Consider the following 25,081-nt stretch of genomic DNA (forward strand, 5'->3'; position numbering starts at 1 on the left):
GTAGCAATCACTGCTTTACTGTATACGACGTACCAGCACGCTCGTCTATATCGGCTTTGCCAAATCCGTTCAGTGCTGTAAGAAGTTGAGCCAGCGTCGAAAAGCCGGGGATCAAATTTGCGAACCTGTTCGCTAGCAGAACATAGCACGAGTATTATGCCGGACCCTCGGCTGTCGTTAGCAGCCGACCCGCCTAAGCGCACCAGCCATTAATCTAGCCACTCCTACACGCCTGAACACCTCCTCGAATTGGGGCTCCGTGATTAGCTAGCTGACTGCAGCTCCGTAACTCGCGTAGCGCTGCACGTTTCTATAGCGAGGCGAAGCACGCGCAGTAAGTCGTCCGGGGAATGCTTCCGCCGCGTAAGGAAGACCGCGTTGAGCTCTCACGAGAGACAGAGAAGTCCTCTGACGAGAGGCGGCGCGAGGCATAACCGGGCCGGAATTAGTAGTCGGCGCGGGGATGTCTGTTGGGCGCGTGTATCTCGAGCAGAGCCCGAGCCGAGAGTTCATCCCCGCGAGGCTTATCGGCCTTGCGCTGCCGGACCGGTGTGCAGGCTGCGGTCGAGGAGACCCGGGTAGGTTCGAGAGTGGGAGAGGGAGCCGTACAGCGCTGCCAGCGGTCGAGCAGGATGGTTCGGCGGAGTGCGAGCGTGCGACTTGTAAATGAACCCCGGCTGAGGCAGTGGCGTCGGCCTTGGCTCATTACCAACACGCCTGCGCTGTCAGTAGCCGCGGGAGAGGGGGGGGGGGGGGGGGGGGGGGGGGGAGAGGCGATAACGTGATTGCGAAGGTAAGGCAGGCACGGCCTAGATGGCCAGCGAAAGGAGTGCCGTTATGCGCTGTGCGTGCGTCCGAGTGTTCGTTGCATGCGCGTACCGCAGAAGAGCTGTGGAAGCTATAGGGAAAGGGGAGTTGGGGAGAGGGGGAGCGCGTCCCTAACTCTATTCCAGCCGCTCTCGTCAGTTTGGTCCCGGACTTCCTCGGTGCGCCAATTACGTCCAGACGCGCACATGTCGTCGCATAACAAACCGCGCTTCCTTCGCGCTGTGCGCCATCCTCTTAATTTCTCCTCGCACGTAGACTTTTTTTTTTTTTGCTCTGTACGACGGGGAAGGATGTGTAAGAGTGAGTGGGAAAGAGGGCGGTGAGTTTGTCCAGAGGAAGCCGCCTTTCCGAACATCTCATGCAGATGCCTGCGCATATATACGGGCACCGTGGCCGTCCTTTACCTGGGTCCAGAAAAGTCTGAGGAAGCGGTTGCGATATTGGTAATCGGTGTGCTGACTGAAGCACTTCGTTGTTGCGACACTGTGAGCGGCTGCCTTTCGACACGCGCATCTGGAGAACTGGGCAATAATGGGAAGCGCAGAAATTAAGGGTTATTAAAGACCGGCGCATGCTTGATCACCTATATGCATCGCGGACAAATTTCTGTTTCTGCTTAAGGCGCGCATTGCGACTTTGCGTAGAGTGCGTGTCCTGGTACCAGCAACCTGGTATCACCGAGAGTTTTAAGAAATTGCAGGACTTCTTGGAGGTGCGTCAGTACTTCAATCTTCTGTAGGCTAGCCAGATTAACGTTTAGGCTGATTCCTGGGAAGCGACACACTGGCAGGGAATTTGTATCAAGTCCTGAAGAAGACCGCACCGCGGTCGAAACGTTGACAAATTAATGTCACATAAGAGTGAAGTCCTGAAGAAGACCGGACCGTGATCGAAACGTCTACAAATAAATGTCTCTGTAGAAGTATCCACTTCTCTTAACCCTATATATATATATATATATATATATAGCACCAGACGCGATATTCGGAGGTCGTGGGTTCGGATCCCACCGGCGGCATGGTTGTTTTTACTGCTGCTTTATAAGTAATTTTCTTTTAAAAAAACTAATTGATTGGCACTAGATATTAAAAAAAAACATTCCCCTATGCACCTTAATTTCGGTGACTGTTGGCTTCCTTAATATGTTTGTCAAACGAGCCCCTCACTTCATTTGCCTTGTCTGCTATATATATATATATATATATATATATATATATATATATATATATATATATATATATATATATATATATATATATATATAGGGAATGTTTAATTTTTAATATGTAGTGCTGATTAGTGGGATAATAATACTTCGATTAATATATTAATAAATTACGAAGGCCGGACCCTGGCCGAAACGTTAGTAACAAAGTGTTTTTCGCCTGTGCGAATATATATATATATATATATATATATATATATATATATATATATATATATATATTGAATAGAAGGAGCGCAATAACACCGCTAGTGATAGAATCGCTGCATTCCAGATGTCTCCCTGGCTGCTGAACTAGGCCAGTTTCATTTTAATGCAGAAACTCGGTTGTCCTAAAAGCAACAGTAGAGCTGAGTGTCACCTGAAACCCACAAACAAAATCGTGGGTATGGCTTTCCCACAACACGCTCTCAGCGCGGCGCGGCGTCCGATGCAGTTCGTGTGCTGTCCGTTCCGTTGAGCACCATGGACTGCACTCCGCGCGCAAGAATTTCCCGCGTTTGTTCGATCTGGTCGTTGGAATTTGCAATAAGCCGCGACACAGAACGGGCGTCCTCCGCGAAAACGCGGCCGGCCCACCTCAGAATCAAAGCTGCTCAGGTCGGCTGCCGTTTCGTTTCCGTGTTCTTTCCTCTTCCTCGCTTGTTCGCTATTTGGAACACGGACATGCACGCCGTCTTCAGGCGGATAGCGACGCTGCGAGCGAAGCGAATTCGCCCAACTCCGACTAGTTCTGTGTACACATAAACGCTGATGTTCGCGGCAGCCGCTCTCCCCTCGCCTCCTCTTCCCCCTCACGCCCCCGTCTCGGTCTCTCCCGCTCTCTAACATTTAGAGGCTTAAATATTTTTTACTTATCCAGATATAAGCTTCACACTTTTTATTTCAGTATTGTTCGGCATGAGAGTTTTCTCGCCAAAGGAAAACACGTCCCGGCCAGATGTTTGATCTGCGCGGTTTTCGGAAATCGGATGCGTGCGTGTTCTGCAGCTCCGCGCGCAAATGCTGTCCCCGTTCGCACTGGCGCGTCTGACGTTCTGCCCGTGTACCGCGAGTATACGGGGCGGTGGCGACAAGCAGCGAACGAAAAAAAAAAAGACAGGAAAAAAATCAAGGAGTAGAAAAGAATAGAAGCACTAGAGATTTCTTTCAGGCTATCACAGTATATCCTCTATCACAGGCTATCAGGCTATCCTTTCCTTCCCACTGCCGGCCTCTGAGGCAGTATGGCAGCCGCCGCCTGGTGTTCCCGAGCGCGTTTATCGTACTCATCCTTTGCAGCTCCGTTATTGTCAGCAATAACGTCTACCGCGACTACGTACAAAAGAGCAAACCATCCTCAAAGAGAATGGACTTCGGCATATGCTCCTAGGTAGCCCCCTTTTCAGAATTTCAGTTGAGTACTTTTTTACTGAGAGCAGCTAACGTGCAGTGCAGTTATAACAAGGGAGTAATTACTCCTTGGCATCCACACCGCAGCGGTGGCCAAGTGGTTGAGCATCCGCCTCGTATGCGGGAGGTGCGGGGTTCGATCCCCAGTGCCGCCGGGTACCCACCGGTGATACAATGGGTACAAGCTTTCCCCTGGTCTGGTGCTCGGCTTATTTAGGGTGAAATGCTTGGGAAATGGGTCTTTGACCCTACCTTGAGAAAAAAGAAAAAATACCTTGTGACATCGCGCTCTTTGGCCATAGCTACCCTTGCGCCATAAAAATCCATAATCATCATCACTCCTTGGCATCCACCCGAGCGCAGCCATACGGATACAGAGGAAAGCTATACAGCTTTCTCAGAAACTTCGCAGTTAAAGAAAAATTCGTCCTGGTCCGGGGTTCGAAAAGCTGTGTAGCTTTCCTTTGTAGCCGTGTGGCTGCGCTCGGGTGGATGTCAATGAGTAATTACTCACTTATTACAAATATACTCCACCTTGGGGGATTACCCTAAACATTTGGCCAACACTGCAGTTATATCTTAGCGCATGTGCTTTGGTAAAGGCTTAAAAAGCATATAAATGCCTTATAGCGCAGCAGTTTCCTTCAGGCTTGCCCCTCTTGGTATCGACAGGCCCCTTAAAAGGATGATGAAATGGTTTTCTGAGGGTTAGACCAGATTCAGTGGTTCAGATATTCGAACGTATGAAGCTTCTATAGGTAAAGCTTGTCAAGTATTTGCTTTAGTATTTAATAAAAAATGACAATAGTCTATTGAATACTGCGGCGTTGATTATGCTTCTTCTCACTACTTAATAGGCGTGCGGAGAAGCTCATGATGATGTTTTTGTTGTCTAGATTTCCGCCCATATCCTGCCGTGCGACGTCCGATGGCGCTGAACAAAGCTTCATGGGCTATACCTTCAGCGTCGTTGGCTTTCTTCCTTCAAGCAAGCGTTTAGTAGTTGGAGATGAAGCGCCGCCGTAGTTGACGTCATCGTTGCGGCCCCTGCCGGCGCTGTGTTTTGCGGAAAAGCCTGAACGCCGTCGTGACTTTTCTCGTCGATTACACATAATCCCGAAAGGTAGCACAAGAAGACTTCGCATACTTTACTAGCACGTTTCATGCATTTGATGCCTTTAAGATCTTCGGATTCTAAAACCTCTTCAGTTGCGCATTTATGAAAAAAGACAGGATTAGACAAATGTAATACCGTTTTATACATTCATGCAAATAAACTACACTGTACAGGGTAATGGTGTCATTTACTGGATAATTAAATAAAAGAAAGCATAGGAGACAGATATACGAAGACGTCGCCAGAGTTACAGGGGGCAAAACTTGAAATGTTATTAAGCATGCACATCTATTGAATCTCTGCTTCGGTTGGTGTTGTTGCAGATTACGTTTTGTGTTTTGGACAGACAGCGATGTTGTGCGAGATATCGGGAGTGCGTTAATAGTGTCAGTAAAACTCCTCATCTTGATTTTTTTAATGCATCGACATTTAGATTGTCGTCTTGCAAAAACCACCCGTTCCTCCATAACGAAATTCCCTGATTGGGCGAGAAGGTCGTGCCGTCATAAGCAACGCCAAATTTTAAAATCTGATGACTAAAATGTAAAATGAGTATTACTTATTTATTTGTTTATTTGGAACATTCTTTCAGACACAATTGGTGTTTGATAACAGGGCTAAAGGCAGATGCCCTCTGCCTGATGAGGGCCCTGTCACCCATACATTGGTCGGCAAGTGCAAGTGATGGATTAAATCGTTATAGAAGTGGTAATGCAAATAAAGAGTTAAAAAAGAAACACCAACAACACATAAAGCAAGTTTTGAACATGTATACATTTTGGGCATGAAAGAAGACAGAAAATACTCATAACATTGAAATCATACGGAATTATACTAACCTGACCAATTATTCTACCTTAATCTATCTACTAATCCTTAAATAATTCACTTTTATCCATTTTTAGTCCAAAATCTGTGGGGTCCTTCAGAATATTTGAGTGTGGGTCAATTTCCAAATGCGGTCGCATTTTCTTCCTTAAGAATGTAGTTAAGAAGTCCCCAAGTTTTCATATATGAGGTGTTTGAAAAAAAAAATTATTCACTCAAGGCCAGACAACGGCCAACGTCCAACTGTATATGCAGCAAATTGGCGTGCGATTCGAAGCGGCGGAGATTGGAAGCAATTTGTCTTTCCTCTCTCCATTCTACCTCTGCAGAGCTTTAGAGCACCCCGAGTGCTGTGCGCCTCTACACTGCCGCAGTGCCAGCTTTTCCAGGTGTTTTCCTTAATACAGGGGAGGTTGGGCATTGTGTATGGTGTATAGTTAGAACAACAATAGAATATAATAGAATAGAATAGTAAACCGGTGCTGCATCTCTCTTTCTCCCTACACGAAGCAGCCATCACTTCTCTTTTCATAATTTTTGCTACCAATCTTTTTCCCATTGGTCATAATTTTTGTACACATACGTCGACTTGTTATGGTCCACCAGCAATATATTTTTTATTAAAGAGATAACTCTAGTCTCTATTTTTGTTGTGAGAGATGGGGATAATAATTTACACTTAGTTCTACTCTACTGGCAAATTTGAGCGCACAGTATTGATTGCTTGGTAAATTCAATATTTCTCACAACCCTCCTGCACTGGATCCTACAAGTTGGACGACTGACAAGGTCACCTGAGACACAACCTTTTGCCCCTGGTACAAGAGCGCCTTTAGTGTGTTTCAACCAAGACTGCACAAAGGAGTTCTCTCACATCAAAGCAGGCGAGCAACAAGGAAATAAAATAATTTCAATTGCCACCGCGGGAGCATGCGATTTTACGTGCAACTGAGACAGCATAAATTTAGGCGAGGATAGTATTTCTTTCGCGAAAGCGAAGCGATAACAGTGCGAGCTGTCACATCGGCAGCGGAAGGACGGTAGAAAAAAAAAAGAGTCGCGGGCAAGGGGACTTGCTTCGACGCGGAGATGGTGAAGTTGGCCATCTTGCTGTGGCAGGAGCGCGGTAATGACCACAACATGGATACTTTCCTACAAGGTGTCACGATAAACCAGCCTTTCGGTGCGCTAAAGTCAGCGAGCGACCATACTGTAGCAGAGTGAGCAAGTAGGATTGAGTTTGAAGCTTTCTATTAACCCCTTCATCTTCAACCCTGAGGTGAAGCATTAATTTCTGTAGTGAGAACCTAGGGGTAATGGTGGTTTTATTAAAAATAATAGTAAAAAGGAAGGAAAAGAATTTTGCTAGCCCCGGCATCTGCCATCGATACTGAAGCACCTGAGCTGGGGCAGCGGAAATAAAGGATAGCAGGCAGAATGGAGAAATGAAGTAGAGAGAAATCGACCAGAAATGCAAGAAGAGCTCAAAAACCACCACTACCCCTAGGTTCTCACTACAGAAATTAATGCTCCACCTCAGGGTTGAAGGGGTTGAAATCGAAAATCACGTCGTTCATCTTCTCTGGATGGGCGCAAACTTTTCTCGACAGCGGACCTAACCCGCGTCAGTGCCGAAAAGCCAACTGACACATCCTCAAAGCAGAGAGTTAAACAGATCTACTCGTTTCCTTTCTCCAAATGACGCCAAAGGTCACGACATTCTTAATACGTGTTTCGCCGAGTAAAACCCATTTGTTAATAAAATCGGCCGCAGCGTTTCGTGACTTCGCCGCACGACGCATTTGTCTCTCGGCAAAGCCCGACTGGCGTCGTGCAAAATAGTAGTTTTCAGAAGGGATTTGTCAGCGCCCCTAACTCCGCCGACGCGTCAGTGGTTCCTACTCCCCTCAACGCCCCTCTGTTCCCCTCTCACCTTCTTCGACACGACACCCCGTGTTACACGAGCGCCACACCTTGTAATGAACGGCGAATGAGGCGGGCGAAGGGAGATTAAGTTTCCATTACGGCCGAGAGCGCTGACTAAGGCGGCGACGCCTGCCCCTTCTCCCCGCTACATCCGGGCACTCCGCGGTGTTCCGCCGGCTGGGTTTCGGGCGCACATCTACCTGTCTGACGTTGCGAGACCCGAGCGCATACCGGCGGCTCTCGCGCTGTAAGGTATATGCGGCTGCGAGCGGGCCCGTAATGCCAGCGGGCATTTCCACGAGGACCGCGGAGACAGGTTTGTAATTACCGCAGTCGCAGGAAGCGGCTTTCTTGCTGCTGCTTCTTGGCGCCTTCACATCAGACACGCGGCGGCTGAGCCCGTGCTGGGGCTTACATGAAGGCGCTGGAAATGTTTTTTTTTTTTTGTCACAGTTCAATATTGCTTTTAGGCAGCGTTATCGACTGCGTCTCTTTGTGTGTTTTCTTCTCTGTTTTTTTCTTTATGGGATATGAATGTTGTTATTCACGTATAGTTTCTGTTTTTGTGTGACATAGTTATGGAACAAGATGGGAATGAAAAGCAGCGTCTTTCTTTTACCCTTTTTCTCTCTATCTTCTGCGGACACGGCTCACATCTCCAAATTAAAGACCAGGCTCTCTGTCACCTTCGCGAAGCGCACGAAAACTTTGCCCCTCTTTTGAAAATTATTGGAGCAAAAATTGCTTCGAGGTGGAATATACACAAGCCCAGGCCGCTCGCATGCGCACTCTGTCTGGTAAAAGTAATCGAAATTTCCACCAGGAGTCCCTACATCTTCACTTCCGCTCTCAACTTCCTCGGCCGAGTGCTATTGCGCGCGCTCACAGCTTTCTCATTAAGCTCCCCCGCGGTTCATTTCCGCTATATTCCGGAACAGTTTTTAATGTTTGCCATATCCAGTTCGTCGGTCCCTGCGCGCGCACGCAAAGGTGGCTTTCAGAGCGCGCGCTAGAGCGCGTAATTTCGCATTTCAGCAGCTGTGTTACGACGATCGTGGAGATTATTAGCATGGAAAATCAAGAAAGTTTCAGTTGAAGAGTAACGCTAACAGTTGGCTCTATGCGTTTGTACGCGCAGACGGACCCGTGCAATTTCAATTGCTTGCTGCACAGCTCTCCGTCTCATCATTGCGGAAGTAATTACGAGCCGTTTCTCTGTGCCCCATCTGTCAAGCAAGGCCCTCTCTGTATCTGGATTTCGGGAGAAAGGAAAAAAAGGAGGGGGCAAAGGTCGCATCAAGTTTTTTTCTTTATTGGTTTTTGCAGCAACATAAATCACAAAGAAAGGTGGACGCGGATCGTGTTGTCAAAGATATACAGTCTCCCTAGGGACGTCATTAAAAACGGTAGGAGACAACCCAAGAAAGAAGAGGAAATGTTTTGGCCTGAGATGCAGAGTCAAGAAATGCGGAGTGCGAATTAGAATTTATGTCAGGGCGCTGTTTACGAACAATAATTGTTATTTACGATGTGAGAGTCTATGCACGAATGTTGCCTTCCATTAGGCGTCGTTCATCTTTGTAAACGGTCACTGCTGCTTTGGACACGCTGGATTCGCTATATACACACATACCTTATCGTGTTTTATTATTTACGTTTTTACGTGGTCTGTGCTGGAGTGTCCTTGCCCTTTTCAAAGCGCACCATACATACGGCCGGTCCGCGTTCCCTTATGTCGTTGAAGCCTGAAACACACGAATCGGGTCGGGTGACATATTTTTTGTGCTCTCAGGAGACTGGTTCTCAGGTTCCCAGTTGGACACACAGCTTCTCAACAGTCATCTCTGCGGCGATTGAGCAAGGGCCCCACCAATGTCCCTGTCGTGCGCTACACGCGATACCTCAAGTTTTCACTCACGTTCGCTTTGTTAGCCGGTTTCCGTGGAGAGGGTCGCTCACAAAAAGGTCCAGCCACGCACACAGACGGACACACCACCGAGACTCGCACCCCGACGCGCCCGTGCGCGCTGGCGCGGGGAGTCGGATCTGGTGAAGGGTAGTTGCCGTCTTTTTTCCGCTGTCCCCGAGCTGTTCAAGTCGCGGCCCGTCTTCGCCGAGAGGAGGGTCGCTCTCCGGGCACGACTGCCGCTGACGCCTGGCGCGAAATTGATTTATTGATCAGATTCGGGCTCCGTCCCTGAGGCCGTCCTTGCCTCTTCGGCCGCGAAGAAACGACGCGCGCTTGTTTGGTGGGATTACATTTACGGCCAGCCCGCCGCAGAGCGAATGCCTGTTGCGCCGCGTTGGTGCGTGCGCGTCGGTTCGAGGAGACGGGACGGCGTTAAAGGCTGCTCGCTCAGGTCGTGTCGAGCTGAGCCAGCGCACAAGGGGAGACCACGGGACGGGGCATCGCGCCGCCCCTGTGTCGGTCGCCAGATAAGTGTCCGTGCAGAAGCATTTCGGGGCGTCAGCGCATATGGCAGATGCCGGGGCTAGCAAAAAGATTTCTCTTCCTTTTTATTATTATTTTAATAAAAAAACCCACTTACTACTATGTCAGCATTATGGTATTATGGTATGAAGCGATTGACTGATTAATTGATCGATTTATTGAGCGAATGGTTGTTCTGTTGACTGATGATTGATTGACCGATCGACCATTTATTAGTTTGACTGGCTAACTGATCGATCTTTGACTGAATGCGTGCGTGCGTGTGTGTGTGTGTGTGTGTTGAAACTGCGCATAACGCTGTCCTCAAGGTGACTCTGTGCGTGCAACATGTCCGCTTATCGCACCGGGGAGTTGCTGGTCGACCGCCGTGAGCAGTCACTTGGCGCGTTGGACAAACAAGCAAGCTAAAAACAAACGGCTCGCTAGCAGCAGTCGGCTGCTCCAGCAGTCCCCAGATGCGGAGTCGGCAAACAAAGAAGGACAAGTCCTCGGTTCCGGACAACACGCAGCGAGCAGGAGGAGCGTTTCAGGCGGACGCCGGGGCCTTCGACATCCGCCGTCTCCTCCTGTATTGTTTCCCCTGCAGAGCCTCCTCCGGTTTCCGCCCCACTTGCTGCTTCGTCGTGACAGCCGAGCCGAGTATAATACACACCTTGCCGCTCTGGAGCCACTTATACAGCTGGCAGCTTCAAGGAGGCTCCGAGCGAGGAGCGCTCCCTTGTTGCCGGTGTTTGCGGCAGCGCGTATGTGCAGTTAGGGAAATGCACCTCTCCAGGTGCACAGACAACAACACGAACCCATCCCACTTCTTCCCTAGAGCACCTGTTTAGGAGTCAGCACCACGCGGTGGTCTCCTCTGTCTGCTGTCTGCTTGATCAAGAGCTCGCATGTAGGAGATGGAAGCGAGCACGTTTGTTTTGCTTTTGTTCCCGTCCACCTGCGCAGCTCCTTTGGCATTCGCCGGTGTACAGAGAATGTTGATATTTGCTTGTTCGGCCTCGTCCTGTTGTGTGCATACCTCGATTCTATTCGCATTCTCGTCTGCTTGCGCTTTGTTCGAAGCTGTCGGTTGGAAGACGCTGCCCGCAAACCGAGTTTGCCCGGGGACTCAGTTATTGTCTGAGTTCGTCCGTGCAGGAAGGAATAAAATAAAAGAAGTCATGGTAGAAAACGGCGAAATACGTTGGCCCGTAACTGTCTGCTTTTACACAACGGAGGGCTTTACTTTATTCGCAAGACACAGGTAAACATAAAAATAAACCGTTGTGCGCCGTAAGTGTCTACATACATAAATGCAAAGAAAAGTTTCGATATCCAGATTTATAAAGTACAACAGAAATACGTTATTTAGGTGAAGGTTTCTGCATCACAGGCGGGACGAAATAACGCTACAAGCATGTTGGAAATTAGTAAGTCGATTCGTCGGCCGATCGATTTACTGAACTGATTGGATCGATCGATCAATCAATCAATCATCAATCAATCAATCAATCAATCAATCAATCAATCAATCAATCAATCAATCAATGGGTTTCCAAGGCTTGACCATAACAAAACAATAATAATAAAATATTGTATATCCAGGACTTTAGCGCCACATGCCATGCCAATGATATTTAGTTAACAAAATTATGCGGAATTTGTAAGCCAGCCTGCGTAATCCTATAAAATTTATACCTGTAAAATAAATTGGGAACGAAATAAAACAAAAAGCGCCAGGAAAGAAATCGTTATCAAATTTTCTCTGCGGCATTTTCCAGCGTGCGTACTTGCCTACGGTGCACCCATGGTGCGCTCGCATATTAGGCGCATGCGGAACTCTTTCTAGGTACTAATGTCAACTGGCGAACTTCTTCGGTCATTTGGTTATGTTGAAATTTGGCTACAACTTTTAGCAACTTGTAAATACCTCGTAGGACGTTTCTACGGATTTGTTGCCTCAAAAACGAGTATATTAATTCCCAAGCGGAAATAAAGAAAATGAAATGCACCTGGGCGAAGTAAGAAATTTGTTGGGACAGCGGAGCCGCAACTGGTGGTGGATAGAGCTGACTGAAGATCCGAGATAGAGGCCATTGTCCACTCAGCGCTAATGTCGTCGTGCTAAAGAACATTGAAAATGCTTTTCTCTTTTTTAGTCAGTCTAAAGTTAGATTGCCGGACAGGGCACGAAGTGAATTCGTTTTTTTTTTTTCCCAGTTTCTGTACTTTTCTTCTTCACAGCCCACGTAGCTCGACAGCAGCTTATCTCGATTGTCGCATGTACACAACCCACTTCGGCCGAAGTTAGACGCACGTACAATGTTATTCGCACGTCCACGCGCTTTTAAAGCTCACCTCCTCGTAAACGCCGAGTGGCAAACAAGTAGATACGTAAGAAAGGGCAGAGGAGAGCTGTAAGCACACGCGAGAGACAAGCGATCTTCCATTGTTTCGGGCCGATTTTCCGGCTGGGCGCCACGGACGTCAGAGCGAGCTGCTTTGACGCACGTCGAAGATAAGCGGCGGACGTTTAGCTGGGAGACATCCACGATGGAGCACGCGCCCGTGAGCCTCTTTGTCGAGGTGTCGGACATGGGCGAAGTTCGGAAATGCGTTGGCAACGGGCGATAGGGGGGTACTGTGGCAGTTAAGGGTTACAGGGGCGACAGAAATCGTTGTCTACGCGGTAGAAAACTTTGTTGTCAATTCCCTCGCAATGTGCGGCTCGTGCCTCGCAGATTTAGACCCATATGGGTTTGTTCGCGGTTGGAAGGCGGGGAGGAGCGGATACGGTCACGTGGGTGGTCATTTGCGCGCATATTTTTGGCGCGCGATGACCGGATACCAATTTTTGTGTGCCAACTTTCTTCGCAATTGCGGCGAGCGTTCGGAGCTCACGGGTGTAAGACGTTCACAGTGTTGTGTTTGAGGTGAATGTTACACAGCACACTTCAAACTCTAGCGCGAACGCTTCCGGAATGAGTTCACACACACAAAAAAAAACAACGTTGCAGAGCTGCGGCTTTTGTAATCATACACTCCGTTGGCCGACGAGCCAGCTAGTGTGAATAATAGCGTGGAATTATGTACACTAATATACAAGATTAGAAACAAAACAGTCGCAGAACGCTTTGTGTTTGCTTTCCAATAACATGTGCAATAAGACGCGCATCATAAATCAGCTTGAAGTCGTCGCACAGCCACGGGACGACCCCATAGATCGTTCCAGTATCGAAAATAAACTCCTTGCGTACATATTTACTCTCCTTCTCTGACGTCATTTCGCGATTTGTTGGCATGTTATCTGTATGCACAGAGTGATAATAGGACAGGACACCGCGTTGCCTAATCAGAGAGTCTAATGACGCACAAAGGTTCTGAAATGAAAAAAATAAGAAAAGATAACAGCTACTGCGGAGGGAGAGCAGAAACGTTGCTCTATCGACCTATCATTACTACAGCACAGCCCGTGATTGCATCACATCTCTTGCGTCACACGCGCAATATACTGAAGTCGCCTACATCGCAGAAAGGTTTCGCGTTCTAAATGCAAGCCAGAGGACGCGATTGGGTCAAACAATATATGACGAATACTCTATCTCACAATAACAGAAAAAACAGCAACATCCGGTTCTGCGTAGGTGTGTAGCAATGATCGTACGAGATGATGCGACAAATCTGCGTTAGCAGTATTGATGCTTGTGCATTTCTCTGCTACAGCAATCACTTTCTGGTTGCGGCTTTGAATAGCGTTTGAATAGCTTTGACATATTTTGAGCAAGTGATGGTAGTAATGCACTAAAGGTACAAACAAGTGACGCGATCAATCAATAAATGGTGACGCGGATATGGAAGCTACCACTACATACATGTCTCATAAAATTTCCAGGTCACGCAGCTGTGATTTGGCCGGAGCGGATGCGACGCTTATCATTGAAGAGATAACGACACCAACCAAGCACTCGAAGTTCCCCCTCCGGGATCGCGGCGACAATCAGCTCCGGTCGGCGCGTGTCGGTCAGCTGCGGCGAGATACGACGAGTACTCCACTTTTCCATTGTTCTTTCCTCTCCAGCGAGGGGCAATTCTAAATCGAGCTGACGGAGCCCATAGCCGGGTGGACGTCCTTCCGAGAAGCCCGTGCAGTAGATGTCCTGGTGTGACGTGCGTTGGTGGGACGAGATAGTGTCACCGAGCAGCTGTGTTTCGCTCTTATGACGACCTCGAAATTCTGTAGGTGTATGGCTTGAGAGAACACCGCATGTTCTGTTTGCCTTCTGTACTTTATCTTCTTTTCTTTTGCTCAATTTTGCGCTTTACAAGTCACCATATTCCAGAAGCACACGCAGCGCCGAAAAAATGCACTGACTCAGGCCTTCATTGATGTTTTACTGTGAGGGTTGTGATTCCTTAGGCGTATAAAGCAGGCGATATGCTCTTCACTCTGAAATTTGCTCAGTTTTTTTGATACGACTGCATTGTAGTTGTTGTTTCATAAGAAAAAAAAAATTCCTCGTTCTCTGTCACGAAATTCTCTGATTGGTCAAAGGAGGTCACGAGACCTCGTGAAGTCATCACAACCTGCCCACTGGGGCAGGTGGCAATCTGCCTACCGGGGTGTGAGCTACTGCCTCGCGTGGCATGTGGTAAGAAAATTAATTCAAATAACTTCAATGCAATTGCTACCTGCCCACCGTGGCGCTGCGCATGAGCCTTACTTGAGCCCGGTATGAGCAACCTGGGTCCCACAAGCCACACCGGTGGCTGTGTTTGAAACAGCCACCTGCACGGACAGTGGCGCATCGCTTAACCGCTGCGCCACTGCTCCAGGAGTGGTACGAGGACTCTCAGGAATCTATGAATGCGACTGAGAGAGTCGTTGACATAAAATTTAATCGCAATAAAACATTTGACGCTCGTTGTAGACACCATAGAGGACAACCTAAATGTTATCGCAATTTCTTTTTTAAGACTGCGTTTAAGAAGGACCCCAAGATTTTTTTATGTAGGCTAGTAGTCTTCAGTGCTCTTTTATCTCTTTTTATTTTTGCTCTTAACTATGGCTTAAGCACGAGCCGCTGGGGCAGCGTTTATGTTCTGCATAGTTAACATTTGTATGCGGCTTAAGTAGGAAGTCGATGTTCGAACTTGTAGTTTTCTTTTCTGAAACCTATTCCGATTAGATTGAGGAGAGAGATGAGACATAGGCACTGTGGGGAATGTTTGCCAGGGAGAGAACTGTTCCACTATTAGGGTCGAAATTATCATGAGAGTGATCTCAGTCTCAATATTTCAGGCTAAAGAACGCAGACGGTGGAGCTCGTAGTAGTGCGTATCGTCCTGCACTATCTTCTCTAGGTCTTTGAGCGGCAGAATCTCCACTAGAAATAAGAAAAATAATAAAAAACAAAGCAAAATTATCGCTAGTTGAGATCAGAGTAAACGAAAGCCCGATTCCCCATTTATGAGCAATGAACGTATTGCAAAACCCAGTAACAACGACGACTTTACTCCGAAGCGATGATTCCTGCTCCGAAGTGGGCGGCCATGCTGGAAGCGTCATTTTAGCATGCGCAAGAGTCGCACACACTAAACTTGGGAAATAGCGTACGTAATGCGAGCGTACGTTAATGCTCCATTTGAAATGGCGTTTGGCGAATGTGCACTTCAAAGCGCACTATCCCGCCATGTGCCCTCTTTATATTGGCACTACATTCTGCAGCGTCAGAACGTCGCCTCTGCACTCATCGCAGCTTTGGCAGTGCTGCAAGGAACTGCTGAGATGTAACATAGCTGAGGATGCAACTCTCCGGCATTCTCCGCTTCGAAATCCCCTTTGCACGAGCCTCTCCCTCTTCCCCGTGTTGTGCTCGCTGCGGTGTCCCATTGCGGCCGGAGCCCATTCGAACACAGAGGTCGGCCTGAGGAAAGGCTTTACGAATTCACCGACGCGGAAGAAACGACGGCTATAGCGGCGAACGAACACGTACCCAGCGAGTGTGTATACATGCATATATATATATATATATATATATATATATATATATATATATATATATATATATATATATATATATATATATATATATATATATATATATATATATATATATATATATATATATACACACACTCCTACGCTTGCGGACCCGCGCGCTCGCCAGTGCATTGTTGTCTGCACATTGTGTCGCGTCCTGAATTCGATTCGGACTCATTCTCTCACGCCATTGTGTGCCGCGTGTAGGACAATAAATATCGGCGCACCCATCAACTTGCGTGCTCTCGACGAATTCACGAAATCTTTTCTTCGTCGTCTCTCATCTGAGAAAAAAAAAGCAAACAGTTCAGCTGAAATCAGTGAGTGCTTGGTACTGAAACAGAATGCGTACTAACCTTATATGAGCTAAGCGCCAACGGTTTTGTAAGACGAAAGACGAAAAAAGAAGCGGGCATTTCAGGGAGAGATTGAGTATTTTTCAATAGATTGACGCGTTAATGACAATGGGCTACTTGTGAATGACGCTTTTACACAACAGTATACACAACACAAGTTTGCAAGGCACGGGAATTAAAAGCTGCATGCCGTGTCGCGCGGTCTTGCCTCGCCACTCGCGCAAACTCGTACAACCTGTGCTGAAAATTTGCAATCGTCAGAAATAGATGTCTTTTTCCCTGGACCTATATCCAAACTTCAACAATCACCTCAGACCTTTTTTCAACCTTTCTGCCTTTTTTCAAAACTCAACTTTTTTTCGCGGGCTTAGCGTCGCGCTCCTATTTGACTGCGTTTTCGACAATTTTTATTAATGCGATAGTGTTGTCTTCCGTTGTGCAGAAATTCCGTCGTCGTCGTCGGCGTTGTGAGCGAGAAATCCTCGGAGAAGCAACCTGGGAGGGGGGGGGGGGGGGCAACTAGGTCACGTGACCTTGTGGCGTCCTCACAACCTGCCCACCGGGTTGTGAGCAAACTGACCGCCGTGGCAGGTAAATTAATGATTGGTCGCCCGGGAAGTGCAACCTGGGCTACACAAGCTTCATAGATGGCAACGCCTGCCATCGTAGAGCAGTGGCGCATCGCTTAACCGCTGCACCAGTGCGCTAGGAGAAGTATGACTCCCAGGGATCTATGAATGCAAAATCGAGAATGACCAATGCAGCATATATGGGAATGAACCCATTAAAGCTATCGCGTCAAACCCTTAAGTTGGAGCTTAAGTGGCCCCTGCAATTTTTACTATTATCACTGTTATTAATTATATTAATTGGTTTTGGGGGAAAGGAAATGGCGCAGTATCTGTCTCATATATCGTTGGACACCTGAACCGCGCCGTAAGGGAAGGGATAAATGAGGGAGTGAAAGAAGAAAGGAAGAAGAGGTGCCGTAGTGGAGGGCTCCGGAATAATTTCGACCACCTGGGGATCTTTAACGTGCACTGACATCGCGCAACACACGGGCGCCTTAGCGTTTTGCCTCCTTAAAAACGCAGCCGCCGCGGTCGGGTTCGAACCCGGGAACTCCGGATCAGTAGTCGAGCGCCCTAGCCACTGAGCCACCGCGGCGGGTCTATTATCACTGTTGTTGTTATTGCTTGTATCATCACCATCATCATCATCTTTAGTAATGTTCTGTCCTAAAATATATGTGGAGCTGTAAAAATCTCGCCTGCTATCAGCGCTTTCTGCTGACGATGACTTGTATACAGTCACGTTCATTGTAATTTTTAACCCGCATCGCGCCAGCGACAACTGCGATACACACTTTATAGCTATTTAATTCAACAAGAACAAGAGCAAAAAACAATAGACACTGCAGAGTGCCTTGCTTTTTCATGCCATGTATCTGGAGCTAAAGTAAAGGCGTAACTTTTCAGCAACGCGCAGTGTTTCGTGCGGTGAGCGCCGACTACATTTTGTGTGTCGAGCCTTGGATGGCGCGCCTGCCCTCGACAGAATAATGCGCTTCGTTCACCCTTGTTACGGCAGCTATGCACGCCAAGAAACGATTCCGCGCATCGAGTATACTGATGGCAAGATAGACGACCGCGCTTTAAAAGAAATTTGCTGCATTGAAATGCGCAAGCCGGTTGGTAAAGAAAACGTTGGCAGCAAGCTGTTGCGTGCAGACCTCATATGCACGATGGGGCGCCAAGTTTCGCGGTTGGCAACAAGAAATGTAAACCAGCTATTTAATTGTCTGTGAAGATAAATTCTTTGCGCCTACAGATCTCTGTTACAAATTTTCAGTACTTTCTTCGTGCCCTATCCTGAGTAATGTGCTAAGTCCACAATCTGAGTTGTGGCTCACGCGAGTAATTATGCTCTCCATAATTTTATTCACATCTCATTTATTTGATACTATGCGTGTTAATTTACCTTGCAACCATATTGATTAACGTGACGTTAGCTGCGGGTAGTTTTATATTTTTTATTCATACGGGAACGTGCGCGGTATGAGAGCCACGAGTGCATTGCATTTTCATACGTATTCTGTGTCTTTTACGATATTTTTTTTAAAATGCATTGCAAACTACTATGAATGTTGAATGCGAGAAGAAAGGGGAGGGGAGCCGATTGCTTGTCAGGCGTTTCCTGAATGCCGATGCCACCGTGTGAATTGCGCGCAGCTCAAAGAAATTTTTTGGCTTTTATATCATGTATATGGTAAAATAAAGGAATTGAATTGAACCCGGAAATTGGGATAACAAGTATACTACAGTATTGATGGAAGCGCATGAATAGTCGTCCTCTGTCCTGAGGTTCATAACAACGTCATCAATTCCAACTCTCTGTGAGGAAGATGACTTTTCATTGACTGTTGGCTTCCGTCATGTACATCATAACAAGCCCCTCTTTCCCCTTTAGTTGTCTGCTCACTCTTTGTGAGCGAGCCACCAAGAGTACGTATCTATACCACGTGTGACCGTTTGTATCATGCACTGTTTTTCCCGCTGCGAAGTCGGAGAGCTTTCTTCGTTTTGTTGCCGCCTACCGCGCGGGCCGTTCGAACTGATGGCGCTGGCCTTGCAAAAGACAGATCGAAGGTTAGACTCCTACCTAGACTGCCAGTGTCTAGTCTTTGTTTGCTTCGTCCGCTGGCGACAGCTGCGACACAAAGCGTAACAACGGTGGGATGAAGGTTAGAAAGCGCGACAATAGAACCTTGATGACCTTGCGCAACACTTAACACAGAAGACGCGGACAAAGGAACAACCGCAAGACACCAACACTTTGGCACAGTAGCAACTGAAATCACTAAATATTGGTGTATGAATGCAGATCCATTGCTGGTGTTGTTGTGCCATCGAAATAATTGTCTTTTGGGTGAGTTCGCTGTCTTTCTTTGTCGCTGGACTTCATTCATCGTCTCGAGTCAATGGATGTCTTCTCAAGGAGCGTATTGGAGGGAGACTGTGAGGGCATCACACTGCGAGACCTCTCGAAAGATCGGCTGGAACCGCGGTTAAAGCAGCGATATAACTATTTCACGCCCAGACAAAGAAGCCCAACTTCCTTCGAGGCATATACGCCTTCCGGGCGAATTTTCGGGCAGGAAACGCCGCTACTCGTCCGCCCGTGAAGGATGGGCGCACGTCGGCCGCCTTCTCTTCTGCAGCCAGCCTTCCCGCGGCAACCTCGGCGATGGGAGATTAACGACTCGGAGGTTCGACGCTGGACGCTCGGGGTCCAACCTCAAAGGCCGGCGGTGGAGGCGGCCCGGGCAAGCGGATGAAAACGATGTCATCAAAGGGGGTTCCGGCCTCCGGTAATGGAGCCCGTGGCCATATACGCGCCTGTACACACACATACACCGGTGCGCCGATAACTTCCAGCGTCGGAGGGCCCCCCTTTTCGGGACCGCTCGCTCTTTGCTTGGCGTCCGGTTGCCCCACTTCTTTTCCTGTTATGTATACGCCTCCTTTTCGGCCAGCCAGGTGTGTATGCCAGCGGCGAGGCTCGGAAATGGAGCGCCGTCTGCGCCGGCCATTAGCGATGGCGGCGCTTTCATGTGTGGGCGCCTGTATGGGGCCCTGTGTGGTGCACGCGTGGGGAGGAGCTTTCGTGCCGGACCCGTTGCAGACGGAAGAGTTTCTGAGCGGCACGCCATTTTGGACGAGTGTCTCTTTTTTTTATGTGTCTGTGAAATAAAGACGTCCCATAATGATCAATGTACGAGGAGAAAAAGATGAAGTGCTAGTTTTTTTTTCTTTCTTTTTAACACTTTAAATTCACGAGACACATGCGCGTGTCTGTTTTTATGAAAAGTGAAAACAGTATCAAAAATTTCTTCGCTACAACCCTTTGAATACACTGCAACTATTTTATGTCTTCTAGATGAATCTCATTGTTTTAAATATAATTGATTACCACCGCGTTTCTAGTAGGCCGCGACATGGCGCCTGCGTATCCTACCCAGGGTGCCGGTCCACCGTTCTAAGTTCACGCGCATTGTATACGCAGCTTTTTCTTGGTGGCACCGGTGACGAAGATGGCTCTCTGATGGACAATTGTCGCACTTCACAGACTCCTCTACTTTCTCGAAGTGCACGCACAGCTATTTGGGGGGGGGTGGGGGGGGGGGGGGGGGTTCACTATTAGGATAACCATAACCACTAGCCGAATAAGCGTACTGTAGGATTCTTAGATATGGTTAACTCTGTCTTTCCCGAACAGTGGACGATGTATGCGTGTGCATTTCCTAACATATTATCACTAATTCTCTCGATTATTTGCCTTCCTCGTCGATGTCTTCCACCACCACCACCAACACGAGTTCGTTTATTGCATTATGTCCTCGTCAGAGCTCGCGTACTTAATAATCTCGATTTGCCTTTTGTGATTTTTTAAGCGCATCACTTCTGGCCCCTAAGGGCTATTGGAAGCCAGAGAGTTCTCACTGTGTTCCCACATAGCTTTTCAAGGACTGCGTAAAAGGGGGAGCGCTCTGAGCTGCTTCACAAGTTGCTAGCATTTCGGCTCGCAGACGCCGAGTAGCTCCAAGTTTCTCGTGCGTTACCTTGATATTATTTGTAATTGGACCATAAATGAGCATTTTGGGTGCGTGTATATAACTAAACATTAGTCAAGGACATGTTTCTCTGTGTTTCGATAGGCACAGTGGCCCGTAGCAGAGGGCATGGAAAAAACTCAGAGGAAGAACTTTTTAAGCTACGGGTTGTATTTTTTTTAGATACATTCACGGGAACACATAGGCTTGAGAAATGTATTTAGATGAACACTGACAAGCCGAACTTTTGCTCGAGTCTGACAAGGATGCACCCAGTGCATTTTAAATCCATAGGCCACCTGAAGCCACGTTGAGATTTTGCTTTTTTTTTTCTACTCTCTTCTATTTCGCTTTTCCACACCTCTCCCCAAGTGCGACGCACATAACCTTGGACATCGAGCCTGGGTGAACGCCCCTGTCTTTTCTTCGGTGTCTCCTACGTGTCTCCTATTATGTCGCGTGCTATTGCGAGTTGAACCCGTGATTTGCGCCCTAGCCCGAAGTTCCCGGGTTCGAACCCGACCGCGTCGGCTGCGCTTTTATGGAGGCAAAACGCTAAGGCGCCCGTGTGCTGTGCGATGTCAGTGCACGTTAAAGATCCCCAGGTGGTCGAAATTGTTCCGGAGCCCTCCACTACGGCACCTCTTTCTTCCTTTCACCTCCTCCTTTATCCCTTCCTTTACGGCGCGGTTCAGGTCTCCAACAATACATGAGACAGATACTGCGCCATTTCCTTTCCCCCCAAATCACTTGTTATTAGTCTGCATAAAAAAAAAAAAACGCTGCCCTAAATTTCTTACCCCGAGCGACTCCAGCGGTGTGTCAGTGCAACAGCCGCGCGTGAATGCGCATTCTTCGCACCTCTTGCTTACAAGGCCGATGCATTGTGAACGCGGCCGGAAAGATATCCGCTGGACGAGCGAGATTGTATGCGCGCCGTCCTGAAGGTCAATGGGAAGAGGCCTTAACGATGTCCCCTCTCTCAACGACGATAGGCGTCGTCGTTGGAGACCAAGATCGTTTAGCGCTAGGCGACGCCGTTAGAGGTCACCAGAATGTGCCGCTGTAGGAAGGTAGGTCAGCGTGCCGGATCGAACCGGCGCATGCATGTGCACCGACTCCGGACAGTTACGGCAGTGCACCCAGGTGAAGGAGGCGAGCGACGATGTGCTCGCCGTCGGTAATCGCGCTGATGGCCGCGAGACACGCACGCTGCTGCCTCAGTCCAGCGCGGCGCCAAGTCTGCTTGGTCGAACACGCTGCGCGCTTAGTTCGCTGGTGAGGGGCGTCCAGGTCGAAGGCCTCGATCGCCCGCGCAGTCTCATCCCCCCCCCTTGTGTTTACATTCCCGTATTGTTGTCGCCGCTGTTTTACTTTCTCATTATTCGCTCGGCAAACGCAAAAGAAGGATTTGGAAAAGAAAGACCACAAAAAGGCAGATATCAGCGAAGCTGGGGGAGGTTGGTGCGCACACAGGCGCTTTGCGAGATTGCAGCTGATCACGCGAGACGCGAGGGACAAGGGATCAGTTGGTACGCGTAATGTTCCTGCAGGCGAGTTATCAGATGGCCACAGGCGCATGATATGTCACAACACCGTCGAGGAAGATCAAGGCCTCTGCTTTGACCGGTTCGCGATGCTTTTGAAATGGCACGCCTGGCTCGTTATTGTTTCGCCTCAAATGGACGTACATGCAGAGGATGAATGGCTTCGCGCCGGTTTTGTTGCTAATGATTTTCTGTTCAACTCGTTATTCATTGGTGCTGCATGCACGACGCAGAAATAGGACTCTGTTTTCCAATACAGGGGCAAAGAGATCTTGCTCATCGAGGAACTAATGTAGACCGGCTCTCAAATACGCTTAGTGCTACGAGGCCGGGAGGCACAAACGGCGTTGGTATCTGGTGGGGTAGTAGCCAAACGCAATACGAGGTAAATAAAATATATTATCACAGCTTATGCAGGCTGCTGAACACAGTGAGCTAAGTGAAGAGCATGATAGCAAAATGTGATTCAGCGAACCAGGTATTCTCATCCACGAAAGTTATGTTAGAGTCTCGATGTATCTAACTGCAGGCAATAATTGCTGTGCATTAAAGCGTTATAGATACGCTATGATGTGCTGACGTTTAAAATCATGTTTTATCGCGAAGATTGGACACTCCTTTTACACAGACGCGCCGTTATTCAATCGTGAAAGGATACAGTTCGTAAACGTAGCTCTCTAGAGAAGCCAGAATTGCTCTGTCAGCAAGAAATGAAACGCGAACATGAGAACTGAGCCACGAACAGCTAAATAAGAAGCTCTTAGCCAGGGAAGAACAATAATACCAGATGGCAATTTAAGTCCGAAAATTGCGCTGGGACTCTTAATTCTCCAGAAGTGTTAATCAACCTCGCTTGTATTTGCTCTCCAGGAGCTAATATGTTGGAGTCTCTGTGTTGCCACCTCAGGTTTCTTGTTCGCGTTTCATTCGTTGCTGATAGTGCATACCTAGTTTCGTTGCATAAGCAAGTTGCAACGATCGCAGTCGTCATCTTTATGGGTAACAGGTAGCTCTATGCGGAAAGCGGTAACGCTTGAAGCAGTTTGCAGGCTCACACTCTGGTTCGGCAGCCTGAAACATGTTTTGGGCGCGATTGTACCTGAAGTGATGGATTATGTTTTTTCTGTTGCACTTTACGAATATGTAATGAACGGGCCCGGAACGAATAAGGCGTATGAAAGGGGATCCGTTGATGCGGAAAAAGAGAAAATAAAAGAAACTTCCGAAAGTTTTCGTCTCCTATGACGCGAGGCCTACTTCACCGCCCCCCCCCCCTCCCCGGAACCCTAATGAATCACGTGACAACAAATGGCGCGTGCCCTCTATAGCACAGCTCCTTAGTTCCCATATACATTTTATTGGTGAAGTTCATTTGGATAACATTGTCTTAGGTTGCCACATACGAATGTGACAGAAATGTTCTTAGCCTAGGAGAAAATTCACATTCAGTAATCGTTGTGAAAAGGAAGACCTGCTCAGCGCTGACTTCACAAGATCTCTTCCATCGTCCAAATTAACTTTCTTCGTTTGCCCCCTTTTTCATTTTTCTCTCCATACTTTTTCAGAAACATCAACGTCTGAAGACGAAGAGAAATGCAAGGAATGCAAGGAACGAGCACATTGTGGAACATTAAGATCAAGTTCGGACACGGTAAACACTAGTGACGCTTGTTCGCTGGCTTGTTCGCTGGCACTTCCGGCGGTCAGAAAACGCCATCTGCAATGTACATTGCAAAAGACAACTAGAATGCAATTTACCGCTGGCGAAATACTGGTTTCGTTTCGCCGCTGGCACGCCCCTGTCGACGCCCGCCTTCCTGAAGTTGCTTTTCTCAATCTCGCGAAAAGCGGCGCTAACAAGACGCAGTCAACCTAAAACTTCCTTGTTTTTTCCTTTTTTTTGGGAGGGGGGTAATCTGACTCAACTTCCAAGGGTCCATTTAAACAATTCAAGTCATCGGTTTATGTTCTGAAACGATTGCATAACCATTTCATTTCAGACACTCGCATGTCGCTCGCGACAACTGCCAACCAATGCGAACTCAATGAAACGCGACTCCAGGCATCACGGGTGCACACGTACACAATCGCTGTACGAGGCTTCTCCCAAAGGTATTCGCTCCGGACGGATCCGAAAAGCCGAGACACGCTAGAGCGCGCATTGTGTCGCACGCCGGAGGACAATGACACATCGGAGGGGGCGGCCGTTGGGCGCGGTTCCTCAACATTTCTCTCGCGAAACGGTCAGAGAACAACGGGACGGTTAAACATGAAGAAGGCCTTCACAAAAAATGCACACAAAAAAAAGAAGCATCCCGTGGCTTCTTCGCTCGACGCACGGCCGCCGCGCACACCCGCAGCGGCTGGCGTTGCGCAGCGTGTCCAGGAGCGGCGCTTACCTGTTGCTGCTTGTGCTGCTGTCCGGCTGCCGCGGTTCCCAGCCCGTGGTGTTCGTCGCCGCGTTGAGCGCGCGCGCCTGTCTTCAATCAGCACCTGGGCTGGCTCTGGAGCGGCGTCGCCTCTGACGAGCCTATTTGAGCGGCCGACAGACGAGCCCAGCCGTCAGCCCGCGATCGATAAGAAGCCGCCGCCAGCGGCCGACGGGGGGCCTACGCTCGCCGCGCCGCCGCCGCCGACGACGCCACCGCCACGGGACCCCAACACTGCCACCACCTCGCCACCCGCCTTCTTGACCCCACCCCGCCCCGCCCCTCCTTGAGCACGCGGATATTGGAAAGCGACAACGGCTGAGCAATAATAAATGAAGGGCCGGAGTGAA

At 48.4% G+C, this 25,081-nt stretch overlaps 1 protein-coding gene across 1 annotated transcript in view; it reads right to left on the reverse strand.

The window, feature by feature from the left end:
- The window catches only part of LOC144120560 (uncharacterized), a 66,402-nt gene extending 41,542 nt beyond the window's left edge, over window positions 1-24,860 (reverse strand). Inside the window, exon 1 of the mRNA XM_077653097.1 lies at window positions 24,702-24,860. The gene's annotated coding sequence lies outside the window, so the exon portion shown is untranslated. The remainder of the gene's footprint in view (window positions 1-24,701) is intronic.
- Window positions 24,861-25,081: the final 221 nt, after the last annotated feature.

Source organism: Amblyomma americanum, chromosome 2 (genome assembly GCF_052857255.1).
Source record: "Amblyomma americanum isolate KBUSLIRL-KWMA chromosome 2, ASM5285725v1, whole genome shotgun sequence".
Lineage (NCBI taxonomy): Eukaryota > Metazoa > Arthropoda > Arachnida > Ixodida > Ixodidae > Amblyomma > Amblyomma americanum.